Here is a 14,863-nt window from a genome sequence, read left to right on the forward strand (position 1 = left end):
CAGAACTGTAATGTGACGCATCTGCTTACTGTGGACATTATACTTCATCTACTGGTCCCTGTAGGCTATATTGCTTTTTAAATTATGTCATGCAGTGCAAGCTTTCCAGGTGATTTCCTTATCGTGTGTTGTATTGACGTATGGATGTTTTCTTTAACGATTTACTTTAAAGATTAGAGAGGCTGTTTTTAGAAATTGTAAACGTTTCCATGCGTACAGTCACAGCAGCTGTGGGACAATTAAGCAGCAAAACTGTAGTTATCAACTTGACAGGACTCTTCAGAGGAAACAGAATTAAACTTTTAGCTTCTGAAATAAAACAGCTCTGATGGAGCTCAGGATTTATCAGGAGGATGGCTGCTTTCCTCCAAGCCATCGTTCTTAACCCAAACACCTACTCCTGCCAAGTAGTAACGACACGTACATGGCTGCTAATTCAGCCCTTTCCCTGTCAGCAGCAGCAACAAACTGTACTGTTGAAAGACTCTTTTCATCCATCAGTTGGATAAAAACCGGCATTAGGGCATCAGTAATGACATACAGACTGCACTCTTTGTCCCAGCTCTCCTTTTTGAAAGAGAACTGACTGAAGCGTTGGACTATAATGAAATAATTTCAGTGTTCAACATCAAGCCCCGTTGTCTCCCGCTGTAATCATCAAAATTAAGCTCATTTACAATTTTGGACTATAGCAGCCTGCTGCCTATTTCAATGTTATTGTTTATTGGGTGTAGCTTTGGTTGGATTTTATGCTTATGTTGCTGCATCTGCCATCTGTGTGTGTGCATGTGTGGTTCAGGTGTCATTTTTAACATTACTGACCATATAGGTACCGGTGTACCTCTATCCATACGCTTGATTAATGATGCTGTTATGTCTGTCAGGTGTGTTTGTGTGAATATGTGGCTGCCGTGCATATCTTAGCCAATGTGGCCTTGTTACCATGCTGTCAGAACGACAAACCAGAGACTATAACACTGACTGAGTGCACCTCTATTATTAAAATATGCTCTTTTATCTCTGTAGTGAAACGATACGGTGTTTTACTGTCCCCTTCCCCTCTCTAGTGATGGTCGGCTTTTCACTCTTCCTTTGAGTGAAGCCATTTGGAACAACCATAAAAACATTTGATTTCTGACGTGGTCAAGACGGCACATCATAAGAACCAGTTCTGAGAGAGAAAAATGTAGTAAAAAGTATGAAAGTAGAAGTATTGGTTTGGTCCCTCTGACTGATATATTTTTTATTTAAACTTTATTTAACCAGGAAGTCCCTTGAGATTGAAATCTCTTTTCCGAGGTCGACCTGGCCAAGACAGCACACCAGTTACAGTAAGTAGAAATAAAACACAACATATAGGGAATACAAACATCAAACACACAAGGTCTCTTCCTCAATCCAGCTCAAATAAGGCAGTTGCAATTCTCATGGACTGGCTTTAAATTTTTCCATATATTATCTATATTATTATATATAATCGTACTGAACTGTGACCCCAAAACCGAGTTACATACTGAAGCATGAATTTTGTGTACCGTTACACCCCCTAGTGTGTAACCTTTGTATGTATAGAAGAGCACATTAATTAACAGTATATCCTGACCGATACTGTTGGCGTGTCTGGAGATTTAAATAATCAATGAAGTAACCTGCTGTGCCTCCTGCGTAAATGTGCACAGCTTCTCTCTTAATGGGGGGATGCACTTATCGTTTCTGCTGTGGGGGGACCCTCACAAGTATTAAACTCAAATCTGTGGTAGGGGTGTAAATAATCAGCACCCCTGCAGCCCCAACTGAAATCATGTTCCCACAGCCATGGTTTACAGTAGACTTAACTAAAAGGGTTCCCCAGCCTGTTGATAGATGTCATAATGACATGTCATAAAATTATTTTTTAAGTCTAAAGTCTCATGTGCAGTATGTAGCTGACAGGGTTGGAAATTAGCACCCACCAACCGACAAAATGGGGGTGATTTTGTGTGGTGGCAGGTGAATTTGCTCGACCAAGCAGCCACGGTGGCGGGTAAATAAAAGTAGCAAAACAGAGCGAGAGCAGACATTCCACAACACAGACTGAATCACAAATCTGCTTGTTTCACTCTGACACTTTAACAAGGAGACACAGAAAAAAAGCAGACCGTGAAAGAGGCTTCAATCAAATGAAGTTAGTGGAAAGTGACTGCAGGTCCCGTCTGACATCAAGAAGCCTGTGTGACCTGCTGACCCTGTATAGAGAATTTAGACCAGGGCTGCAGACTAACTTTTTTTTTTTTTACCACCATCCCAAAAAACAATTTTAACCGTCCCAAAGTGAATGTAAACTGTCCCAAAATCAAAATGTTGTTTCTTTACTTTTTGCCTGGAACCCCCAAATCACTAAATCCACCCCTGTTGATATGAGTGTTTTCTTTGATGATTTACTTTGAATATTAGAGAGGCTGCTTTCACTAATATATATAGTTATATAAAATCCCTTTTGTCCTGGAGGCGTCCCTAGGAAAAATCTGTATTCGTCCCAAACACATTTTCTACCGCCCCCGGGACGACAGGACGTAGTTAGTCTCAAGCCCCAACCCTGTCATCCAGCTGAGGCATCAGGCTAGAATCTGGTCTAGAGGGGAAGAGGAAAGCTCAGGAAAGCGCCACTGAAACTTCAGAATCTGATTCTGACAAGCGGGAGTGATGTTAAACTGGGATTGGGGATGAAGATCGGGGGAGGAATGTTTTTTGTTTTTTTGTTTAATCCGCCCAACTCGTCAAATGTGACTTCCATCAGTTCACAGTTTGTATGTGTGTGAGTGAGTGTGTGGATAAGAGAGGATGTCAGTATTGTCCTTAAGAATTAAAATATTTACTTTATGAAATAAAAAAGCCTATTGCTTGAATATTGTAGATCTTTTTATTTTTTTTCACATGCAGTTACACACTCCCGGTTAAAACAAAGAAAAAATTGAGTGGCTGATAGATTTGGGAATCCACCGGCCACAGTGGCAGGTGGACAGAAATGTTATTTTCCAACCCTGGTGGCTGATGTCACCATTAGCATTCAAGTCGACACGCAATTCTCAGTGTAATCCTCCGAGCATAACATTTTTATGGCTGAGTGGGCCAAATAGATTTTAAAGCTTTTCTACTGTATAAATCCTCATTATTTCCACAGAATTTTATCATGAAAGCAATCTGAAAGCAATCTTTAGCGCACACTGCGTCTGAGCTGCTAACTTCATTTTCAGGGTGTATCACCTTCTTTCACTTCAGTGTAGGAGACAGCCCTCCCGTGAGGTTTGAATGGTATTTCTGTGGTTGAGGCAGAAGGCAGATTTTTTTTTTTTTTTTCTATTTTCTGTTCCCAAGATAAGTGGGGACTGGATCTTGGATATTCACTCACTTAATTTGTGCTTGACATGCACGCCACATGCTGACATTAAAGAGGCTATTGGCAGTCAGAGGTGGTTGCTACTATCGACAGAATTGACAAATGCTATACTGACTATACTGCAAAAATACCCTTTGAGTAGTGTTTTGCTGCTGTCACTTTAAAAACCCTCATGACACTTCAATTGTTATAATGTATAAAGTTGTTTTACAGTTTAATACCAGTGGCCATCAGCAACAGGGATATGTGTTGCGTTTGCAGTCTGCACGTTTTTGATGTACACAAATTATTTTACACATGGATTGCACAGCAGGTACCCACATTAATTATTTACCAGACATGGTACCAGAATCTAATGGTATTTGACTTGCTGTGCTTTTCCTACACAGTTACAAGCTGTTTGACATATTCTAAGTTTCTACATGGAGATAAACTTGTAAAGCAGAGACTGTTAAAACAAATCTCCAAACCATGTTTTCTCTGGATAATCTGGAGTTCTCATGAATGTACGTACATTTTAGACGTGTATTGTGACAGACTAAGACAGGCAGAAAGGAGGGAGATAAAGAAGAGGTAGGAGATTATAAAAAAAAAGGGTGAGCAAACATTTGCTTATTACCTTTCTTCCAAACCAAACAAAATGATATGATAGGAGGGAGGGATAAAAAACATCATCTGATGGATGTCAAGGCCAGTGGCACAGCCTTCATTACCTTACCATTGACAGATCAAATGTGTGACGTTACTCACCAGATTTGCTCTGGGTGATGTGTTCCCAGGTCATATAGGAGACCAGAGTGAGGCGGGACACCAAGCAATGTGGTCTCACACAGACACAAATCAGTTCATCAGCCTTTGGACTTCCCCTCAGGTTGATAGCCAGTCCATGCTAAAGTCCCAGGAAGAATATTTGACACAAAAAAAGAGTTACAACAAGTGCTCTGTCAAGTTTGTGTGTGTTTTTAATGTATGTTAACATGTATTTTGTGTAAACACCATGGGTTTTCAGTGTTCTCAGTTCAATTTTATTGGTTTTCTTGGCAAAGCCTGTGCTTCTGTGGTGGATCAATACATATTGAAGCAAACTGAGCCTCTCTCACCACCTGCTTTCAATCAGAATTGAGCAACCCATCAGTCATGTTGCTCATAGTATGTGCAAGCAATAAAAATAAGGTGTGTCTCACCAAAGAGGGATCCCAAAAGTCTCCTAGTCTTTTTCTTCCAGGTCATGTGACCTGTGGCTGGCAGCCTTCCAGCAGAATGGGGAGACTGGATGTCTGGCTGATACACCTAAACGTACCCCAGGGTTAAGACAGGAAAACATGGTAAATTTGGGTAACATGTTAGTAAGACGAGGTCTTTTCACATTAAAGTATAGGTTGATTCAAGCGGATCTGACTGTTAAAATCCCCCAAAATGGAAACACGAGTTGTCACCCCCTCCTGACAGCAAACCCAAACAATTCACAATGTTAATTTACTTTGAATACTTAAGTACATTAGTAATATTTTACTATATAAAAATTTAAATGCAGGACTTTAACTTATCAAGAATTTTTCCATTGTAGTATGGCTGCTTTTAACTTACTACCAGCACCTCTAAAGCTCACTAAGTAACACATAATATCTCAATTGTTTAATCCATACAAAAAACAAATTTAAAAACATCCCAGTCAAGAAATAGTCTGGAATAATACCCCCCTAAATTTACAAATTGGCATTTCTCTGCTTCAGTTTTGGTATGGATTAAAGCAGTGAGATAGAGGTGTTTGTAGGTGGATTTTGTTAAATTTGGACAGAACCAAGCTAATCATTTCCCTGTTTCCATTCTTTGTGCTATGCTAAGCTAACATGCTGCTGGCTGTATAGCTTCATATTTAATGGACATGTATGAGAGTGGTATCGAGCTTCTCATCCAACTCTCTGCTATAGAGTGTATTTCCCATAATGTTGAACTTTTTCTATTAAGTCAAAACACAAGACAAGTGTACTGTAATGTGTTCACAATTGTCGTATGATGCATACAAATTCATATGCTTCAAATCATTATAAATTCTAATTAGCCTGTGGACACCTGTGCTTAACCTCTATATAATAGATGAACATGCTTGATAATTCAGTGCCTGCGTTTGCATTTAAATATGTGCATTACAAGGGCTTAGAGGATCTATGGATGGGCCTGGATGTGTGCAGGCCCACCCGGATTGACAGCTTGGCCCTCCCTATTAGATTCATGAAAATAAAAATGGTAGTAATAATAATAATTACAATAATAATAATAGATTTAAATGTTTGTTTTGTCTTGAGAAATTTTAGAATTTAATATATGGAGCTACTAAAAATTAATAATATTCAGAACTTCCTCTCTTATGTGACTGATATGCATATCGCGTTACGCTCTGTCAGAAGGTGGTTTCATGTTGCTAGCAGCTAGATCGAACTGTGGCTAAACAGCTATCTTTGAGACTTTAAAAAAAAAAAAAAAAACACGTCTAGAGGATGAAGCATGTTTGGACAAGGCCGTGCCTAAAGAGGAGTCGCAGCAGGATGGTTGTGAGACATTTGTTGGCTTTGGGGAATGAAGGAGAAGTGGCCACATCTTCATCGTCATCTTATGAGAGTCATGCTAGTCTTCTTGCTAACGTTGGCATGCAGGCTCCGCTTTACTGATTGCCACCAGCATCTATAGAGCCAGTCGGGTCACCATTGGATCTGTCAGCCATGGAAGAACCAGCAACTCAACCAAAGCTGGTAATATTCCCGGCTACAGTCATAGGCGGGAAATCGTGCTCAGTCAACAGCAATTGGTACGGAAAGTTCAAATGGACTGAATATAGTAAAGAACGAGACTTAGTGTTTTGTAAAGCATGTAGACATTTCCCCTGAGATGCACATAGAGTTTACTTTTATAAGAGATGGCTACAAAAATTGGAAACGTCTCGGAGAAACAAAGGACGTGCTCCCTAAAGGTAATTTCTTGGAGCTATTCAAGTTCATGTCAGAAAATAGACTGAAGGAACTGCCACGAAATGCCACGTTGATGAGCTACCACATTCAGGATGAGCTGCTGGCATCAATGCTGCTTCATTAAATCAAGGCTGAACTGTATGAACAATATTTTGCCATACTTGTGGATGAATGTAAAGATCAAGCCAAATGTGAGCTTGTTGCTGTTTGTATCTGATTCATTCATGGAGGGGTCATTAAAGAACAGGCAGTGGGCTGTGTTGAAACTGCGGATTTGTCTGCACAGGAGAATATCACAGAAGATTGTGGAGGTCCTTCAACCACTCGAGTTGGATCCTTCTCTCTGTGTCAAGTTCTGTTGCGATGGAGTATCGGTCATGTCAGGGCACAGGGGAGGGCTTCAGGTTCTCCTCAGAGAAATATTTTCAAAAGTCGTTTTTGTACACTGCAATTCTTGACGGCTTAATTTTGTGCTTTGCTCTTATGCACTGCTGTTGACATTGTGAATCAAATACACAACTTCTTCACTAGGGCCCAGAGGCGCGCTCATGGAGATACAAAAAGAGATGCATCCAAACCATCAGTGTATGGAGCTGGAACAATCATGCGATACTAGATGGAGCTCAAAATGTAGGTTGTGCATAAGATTGCAATTGCTAGAGGAATTACTGGAGGCTCTAGCTGAATATGCTGAAACTAGTGGACAAACTAAAATAGACGCAGTGCAGCTGTTGCAGCAGATGCAGATGAAATAGTTCCTTTTCATGTTTGTTCCATTTTGCAAATTGCTTTGCAAAAGTGATTTTGCCACAAAGGGGTTGCAGAGCTCAACATTTTGTGTAACAGACTGTATTTTTTTTTTTTTTGACACATTGAAAGCTACATATGCGACTTTCAGGGACGATTCAGAGAGTGACTTTGATAAAGTGCTCAGATTGACAGAAGAATTGATGGAAAAGCTTGAGATAGCTAACTGCATTCTGGTGAACGCAGGCTGCCTTCAAAGTTTTACGAGTCTGTTGTCACCACAACATTGGGGAAAACTTTGGCTGTCAAGAGTAATGATGATTTAAGGTCTCTGTGGCACTGTGTTCTAGACAGGCAGATAATGGAGCTGAGGTGCTGGTTTAAAGAGGACACTTCTGGAATCATAGAACGTCGGCCTCTTTTGTACCTGATTCTGCCACTTTTGGTGAGAAAGACCATTTTAAAGGGTCCCTCCAACATCCTGCAGCGTTGAAAGACTTTTCTCCGCAATGAACCGGATCCAGACATGTCTGAGATCATCTTTGTTGACTGGACACCTGAACAGCTTGACGCTTTTGTGTTTTGACAGAGAACTTATTGACATTTCAGATTATGATGACATAGTCAACCTTTTCAACTCAAAGCACAGGAGACTCCACCTTATGTAGGCATAGTAGCTGCAGGTAAGCCAGTGTTTTTTTTTATTCTGGCATGTTATGATTGCAGTTTCTGTGAGGAAGTTCTGAATTGCAAAATATTCGTTGTTCAATTTGTGTTTGTACCTACTCTTGTAACAAGGGTTATGCAGTGTTGGATTCGTTATTATCATGTTATTTCCTCTTTTACGTATACATAGCCATTCATCTGACTGGCTCATTGATATGCCTGTGGTACTCTGACATGAGTACTAGGCATAGTAAATTTCATTACTGGTCTGCCAGTTTTTTTCCCCCCCATATCATTTTTATACATATCTAAGCTTAAAAAAAAAATTAAAGCCCATCCAGATTTTTCCAGGCCCAGTCATTAGCCACGTTCTGTATCCGCCACTGCAAGGGCTGCTCCGTGACTAGGTTTCCACAAGTACATGGTGAGTGTGACAGCATCAGAGTGATTTGTGAAAGCTGAAACTGGCTGGTGGAATGCGATGGCCGCATATGAAATCTTCTGACGTGAGAATAAACATTGCACACTTTGCTGTATGTGTTTGGATAAATCAAATTTATCAAAACCACTTACTTTGCTGCGCCTTGCCAGCAGAAGTGTATTTAGATCAAATGAATTGTGGAACTGGACTCAGTGGATCTGTTAGAGAGGGAGAAAAATACTGCTATAAAGGCTATGCTGAATATCTGCAAACGCAAACATGCTGCGTGAAATGAGGCCGTGAAGTATTAAATTTTGAATTATCCAAAATGTGATTCATTAGTGGAAAAGTTGTTCTAATATATCTTACATTGTGCAGTTAGAGAAGTTGAGTTGTTCGCAGACAGCACCCCAGGGGAGGAGAGGAGAGGAGAAGAGAGGAGAGGAATTCCTGTGAATGAGAAGAACTTATTAATTTTGGTTTCAGGTTGACTTCAGTTTTGTACAGTAACAGCTCCATCTATTGCCATCAGCCCATAACCCACCATGTAGTGTGAGCACATGGGCTCATTTATTCCAACTCCCTCCCTGCTGTTCTGTTCAATACATACACACACACAGTACACAAGGTTGTGAGTTCCTGTGTGTGCTGCCAAGCCACTTTTCTTTAGAAGAGGATTACTGCCCTCTGTTGGTGCTTCACATGGTGTGCACCATTCAGTTAGAAGCAGCTTGGATTTTAATGACTGGCTGCTGATTTGTTTTCTAAACACAAGTTGATGTTATACCATTTACAATAGAATATATAAGAATATATGAGCATATAAATGTAAGTATATAAATGTTTCTAACACTGTTTAATTTGTCATGATACCTCAGCAAAGTGCACCTGAAAATGAAAACCCTGTGAACAGCATTATTCAGGAAACTTGAGCAGGCCTCTAAATGATGGCTAAGAAGTCTGTTTTATACATAAACATTGATCAATCCACACAAAATCACAAAGTGGCAAATTATACACAATTTAAAGAACAAAAGTATGGGGAAGACACTGTTTACATATTAGTTTAAAGTCCAACTGAAATTACTTTTAATCATCACTCTTTGCAGTCAAAAACAATATCAACATGTTTTTTAAATATAATGTCAATAGTTTTGTAATATTATAATGAAGAAAAATGGTCTTTGGGGAAATATCACAAATGCTCCTTTTGTCTCAGCTGGCTGGAGGGGCATATCGATGTCGTATTTGATTGACACTAGCTGGCAGATTACCAGTGTTACACCGTATGGAATGGAGACAAAGTAAACAAGCTGCTGTAGCTACACGTCATGGACAGACAGCATGTCGCTAACAGGGATTTTGAAGAGCAACGACCAAACCAGCATCTAATGGGTCTGAAGTGATATTGGCAGGTATGTTTACATGCTGTTTAATGGTGGTGGTTTGTTCAACATGCTAAGGTGCGGTACAAGTGCTCATGTTTGTATGTTAGATAAGAAGGAGACTTTAGCAAGAAAGCCAATGTGGGTTGTTGTTCAGAGTCTGTAGCTCTGGAGTTGTGTAGCAGGATGCAGTCAGGCTCAGTGTGACCGTTTGCTCCGCCTATGATCGAACGCTACGTTATGGCTTTATTTAAGATTGGATTTACTGTATCGAAATAAGGTCTCCAACTATGTAGGCAGATAACAGTAATGGCATTTCATCGATTTAATATAAAACCACAGTGAAACCAAAGAATTTAAATATACACTTCTCTATTTTGGTTTCCAATTTATTGTCAAAGGAGAGCACATGACAAGTGATTTACAGGAGCAGATATGTATGCCTGTGTATGCTGTAGTAGACCAAAAAATGCACTTTAGTTTCAGTTGGACTTAAAAGCAAAGGATGGAAATTTTCTGGATGCTCCAAGCATTACTCTGCAAGAAATACACACACAAAAAAAACATTCTGTAGAAAAGTATTTCAAGTGTCTCTCAGGATTAAGAATTAGTTTAATAAATGCGAGCTCCACAGGGACTTTAATAGTTTTAGAATAGTTATAATAAGCGTGTATCATACACCATGAGCAAAAGACAGAAAGGGAACCAAAGAAAGTGCATAACCTTATATAGTCTACAATTAACACACACACACACACACACATAGGCACACACATATGCACACATACCCTTTAATCTCATCCTCAGAAGCGGGGTGGTGATCTGATCTTCCCTTAGCTTTAGCGCTGCACTGAGGGGTGGGTGGTGTGCGTAGGTCCCCAGAGGTGAAACTCTGTTAGCACACAGCATGAAAGTCAATGAAAAGGACCCCAGTGTGCTCCAGTCTCCTGACAGTATTAATGTTTAATGATATCTAAAAAGGCTAATACTCATCCTCCCTTCGCTTTTGCTCTTATCCTCTCATTAAATATCCTCACAATATCATCACCTCCTCAGATTAGAGCACTGACCCCGTCTGCTGAAGGACTCCCCCCCACCCCCTCTCTCTCTTGATCACACACTCACACACACACACACAAGTATTCAAGAAAGACCAGGGAAGCATTTAAGCAAAGTTAGAGTGGAGGCAGCAGAGGACCATATACTGGAATGTGTGAATCTAATTACCATGTGTGCTTGCAGAACACGATCTCTATGGTGTACACAAACACATAAATTTGAGTCCATGCAGGTTTCTCAGAGCTCAGAGCATTTGTTTCAAGTAAAAACAAGGAACAAATTATTTTATCTTGTCTCTTTTAGAGGTGTCAGTCAAAAGTTTGGACACACCTTCCCTTTTACTTGAATGAGAAATTGTCTTTTGACTGGTATTGTATTTGATGACAAATGTAACTCCTCCTGTGGGCATCCATAACTGGATGCTGGTGTACAGTATAAACAGATAATTAAACCTAAAACAGAATGCTAATATAATAAAAGACAGTTGTCATAATATAAAATATGTCGTCTTTGGAGAAATTATAATTGCTGAGAAAATGCTGTACATTAATTACCACTTAAAACATCCCTATATCTGCTTATAACCACATTATACTCCTCATACATGCAAAATTCAAGGACTTCAAGTAAAGTGTTCCCAAAAAAATTATAGGCAACCAGTGGGACTCGACTCCCAGGCAGCACTGAGTGCTCAAATCTGTGACTGCATTTTAATGAGATCTATTCAGTTGTAACTACAGGTCAAGTAAAGTCAGACAGGCTTTTTACCATATACATTCATTGCAAAAGAAGGGAAAATAAGCAGCAAAACTAACACACACACACACATACTGAGATGCAAATTTCATTAGATGGAGATCTTTGTTGCACCCTCTTTTATTCTTCAGCAGACGGTGGCTTATCACAATTTGAACATTAGGTCTAATATATATTTAAAAGCCACCAAGATCAGTATCAAAATGTAGATCTTGTGCCATTCATGAGTGCAGGTAGAAGACTCACTCAGACACTAATGAGCATGAGTTATGAGAAGGAAGCAGGCCAAACTTATTTGGCATACATGCTGGTGAGCAGCTGGCAGACGCCACTCGTACTTAATATTGCCTTATTTTCACTATTTTCCTACATTCATCCCATTAGTCAAATGGCAGCCTCACATTGGGTGCCATTCATTTGCTGTTGCAAGCTAATATTAATGTCTAAATCAACTGCTGATTACTTTTATGGTCATTAAAAAATTTAAAATCTTGCACAAATAAGACCTGGAACAGGCTTTAATGAGTCGAGAATCGGTTTAGAATCATAAATCAATTTAATTGAAATTGAATCATAAAATTAGCAGGTGCCCTTCAATGTGTGTGTGGCCCCTTGAGGAGTAGCACTCAGGAATGTTTTGTATGTGTTTTAGTATTTGCTGCATTTTATAGCATTTTTGCTTTCGAAGCACATTTTTCTTAATATCAGTGCTTTTGCATTTTTATGTGTTTTGTCTATAGGGGCCACCGTAGTAAATGGCTAGATTAATTTGGTCTCAGTATAGACAGAAATGCATTGTGTGTCACAGTAAGTCCACTAGGAACTATACAGGAACTAGCAGATAACACTACATTGTGAATGGCCCGTTCCCATGTTTTATTTGTCATTAAAGACTGCAATAAAGTGCAGGCTTCACATTTAACCGTTCTTCATTAATGGTGGTGTGAGGTGTGTACTAACATTACCCCAAATGTTTCCAACAATGTTCAAATCCATAGAAATTCATAATTTTAATCAAAGTAACGGTCCGTTTCATTTGGTCAGGCGTCATGGTTAAATAATTACCGCAAATTATCCATCGTAACCTGAAGTTTATAGACCAACTTTGATGTCTTGTTTCATAGTTTTCCTGTGTAGCAAAGTATTATTACCTACACTTTGGGTGCACTCACTTTTACTTAGCAAAACTTCACAAAACATCGGACAACTCATGTTCCTTATCCTGTTGGACTTGTAGCAATTTCACCAATATCTGTAATGACTTTGGTGAGCACAATGTTATTATAACTGATGGCCAGAGCTATCAAAATAAGTCCCAAGTTGTAATTAACCGGAATGATCCTTTAAGAGCTCATCACGTTTCCTTTGTGAAATAGCATGGATGCCAAACTGTAACACTGCAAAATCCAAAGCAAACTTTATTTATATAGCACATTTAATTCTAGGAGAAGATTCAATATGCTTCACTTAAAAACATACAGTACCAGTCAAAAGTTCTACAAAGATTGGATAAACTCTCATTCAAGTGAATGGGAAGGTGTGTCCAAACTTTTGAATGGCATAAATAATCATAAACGTGTATTGACACAATAGAAACAAACTAGAACAATCCAATATACTTTGAACACCATAAAAGGAAACTAATCAAATGCACAGGAGAACAGGAAAGTACAAGAATCAAAATGGCTACCGCCTTTAAAGCTGACAGGCAACACTTAAACCTCATAGTCACTGTTTCATATCTAATTCAGTGTGCTGGACGGAAGCCAAAATGTTAAAAAGATCAATGTCCTAATGCTATTGTGATTGCATTATAAATAAGTGATGTGATTGGGGGCATTATCTAAATATCCCAATAAGAAAATAACACATCACATGAAATTGAGATGATAATTTGTCTATGGACACTTTTTGTTTCAGGGAATCAGTGAATATTCTGTCTGTGAAAAGCTGCTGTACTGCAGTGATTCACTTTTTTCTTTTACATGGGGCACTAAGATCTTGTTAAAAGTGATGCTAGCACACCATACAGGACCACCACCAACAAAACAGGACATAAAAAAACCACAGATGTACTCTCTCACACACATGCACACTCTGCAAAACACCTACAAATGCACCGGTGAGCATGAACACACACACACACACACACACACACGCACACACCAATCCATTCTCAAGGACGCACACAAACCACATGCCAATAGTAAGCAAGCAAAAAGTCACAGGATATGCTTATGCCATACAAACACACTCAGGAGTGGCTGCACAGCACTTAAGTGGTCATTTTCACACACAAAGGCCAATCACAGGAGCTTAGCTGGCTCCATCAAGCTTTTTCAGCAAATGCCTCTACGCTGAAATAGCTTGTTTAGTTAACCCCGTGTGCTACAGAGAGAAATGTAGCTCCATCAGTCAAGTCTGAGTTGTGGCAAATGCTGCTTTGCTTTGAAGAAATTTAGAGTGGGTCCGTTCATTTTGTTTAAGATGACTAGGCTTTGCCGTTTGTGAGGAGGGATTAGTCATGCTATATTTATTGGAGAGTGAGCATCAGCTTTCTTGACTGCTGCATTTCAGGGATTTTTGCTTCAGAGGTGTTTTTTTTGTCAGAAATGCCCGACACTGACGCTGTAAAGTCAGTAAAAGAACAACATATGAAAACTTCAGCATCAAGCCAACTCTACAACTATTATACAAAGTACATTATACAATAATAAATGTGCTTTAAGCCTTCACAGAAACTTTGTTGAACTTTGATTTGCACTTAGAGGTCAAAAAAATGACTTTTTAGCAGTGTAACATCATCCGGTTTATAGTCTCTCACACTTTCAGAGATTAAATAGCAAAACAAAATACCTGCAGCATGGAGGGAGCTGAGAACAAGGAGTAAATGGTGTAACGATGTAAAGGTGTGTTTTGGTTTTCAACATGGTGTCACAATCATAGGTTTGTCCTTTTAAAATGACCTAACAACAACTAATTTTACCTGTGCTCCCTGTGCCATGTTTAGCTTCTTAAAGGGCAGTGGCAGCCCTGCACAATGCATCAGGTTTTAAGTATCATTTTATACCAGAAGTTTTTGTAAAAGCAGATTCATTACAACAACTCCAGGGTTGATTTGGACCAGTACAGTCCAGTTTTACGTTTGTTTGTTTTTGTTCCAGTCTGTTTCTGGATTACAGCTCTTTATATAACCATGTTGATATAAGTTTCGGTGGAATAATGCACAACTTACACTGTGCATTTCATCCTATCCAGAAACAGAGTTTACCTAATACTTTGAGAATAATCATTGAGAGTATCAAGATGAAGTGAAGTGTGATATATTGTTTGGACTCTTGGCTTTATATCAATGCATGCAAGTTATATTCAACTATACAATGTAATGTATGTGGTTTATTACTGCCAACAGCATGCAGTTTTCTGCAGTATCAACAAATACTGTGCAGTCATTTATATTAGCATCTTGAACTCTGATTTTGCTGAC

General features: G+C 39.2%; 1 protein-coding gene and 1 long non-coding RNA gene across 11 annotated transcripts in view; one reads left to right on the forward strand and one right to left on the reverse strand.

The window, feature by feature from the left end:
• Nucleotides 1–14,863, reverse strand: part of pcbp3 (poly(rC) binding protein 3) — a 74,885-nt gene that overhangs the window by 37,715 nt on the left and 22,307 nt on the right. For 7 of the 9 annotated variants that reach the window (XM_067603056.1, XM_067603053.1, XM_067603055.1 and 4 more), the window contains exons 2-5: nucleotides 8,546–8,626; nucleotides 8,329–8,394; nucleotides 4,561–4,666; nucleotides 4,127–4,265 (exon numbers count right to left, since the gene is read on the reverse strand). The gene's annotated coding sequence lies outside the window, so the exon portion shown is untranslated. Of the gene's footprint in view, nucleotides 1–4,126; nucleotides 4,266–4,560; nucleotides 4,667–8,328; nucleotides 8,395–8,545; nucleotides 8,627–8,720; nucleotides 8,780–10,349; nucleotides 10,454–14,863 lie in introns of those variants that run through there. The other 2 variants (XM_067603048.1, XM_067603049.1) reach the window with 2 other exon arrangements.
• LOC137192401 (uncharacterized) overlaps nucleotides 1–14,863 on the forward strand; it is an 83,340-nt gene that overhangs the window by 15,247 nt on the left and 53,230 nt on the right. Inside the window, exon 2 of one of the 2 annotated variants that reach the window (XR_010930569.1) lies at nucleotides 1,267–1,331. The exons of the other annotated variant lie outside the window; for it this stretch is intronic. This is a non-coding gene — a long non-coding RNA (uncharacterized lncRNA). The remainder of the gene's footprint in view (nucleotides 1–1,266; nucleotides 1,332–14,863) is intronic. 2 annotated transcript variants of the gene reach the window in all.

The sequence above is a fragment of the Thunnus thynnus genome, chromosome 11 (genome assembly GCF_963924715.1).
Source record: "Thunnus thynnus chromosome 11, fThuThy2.1, whole genome shotgun sequence".
Classification (NCBI taxonomy): domain Eukaryota; kingdom Metazoa; phylum Chordata; class Actinopteri; order Scombriformes; family Scombridae; genus Thunnus; species Thunnus thynnus.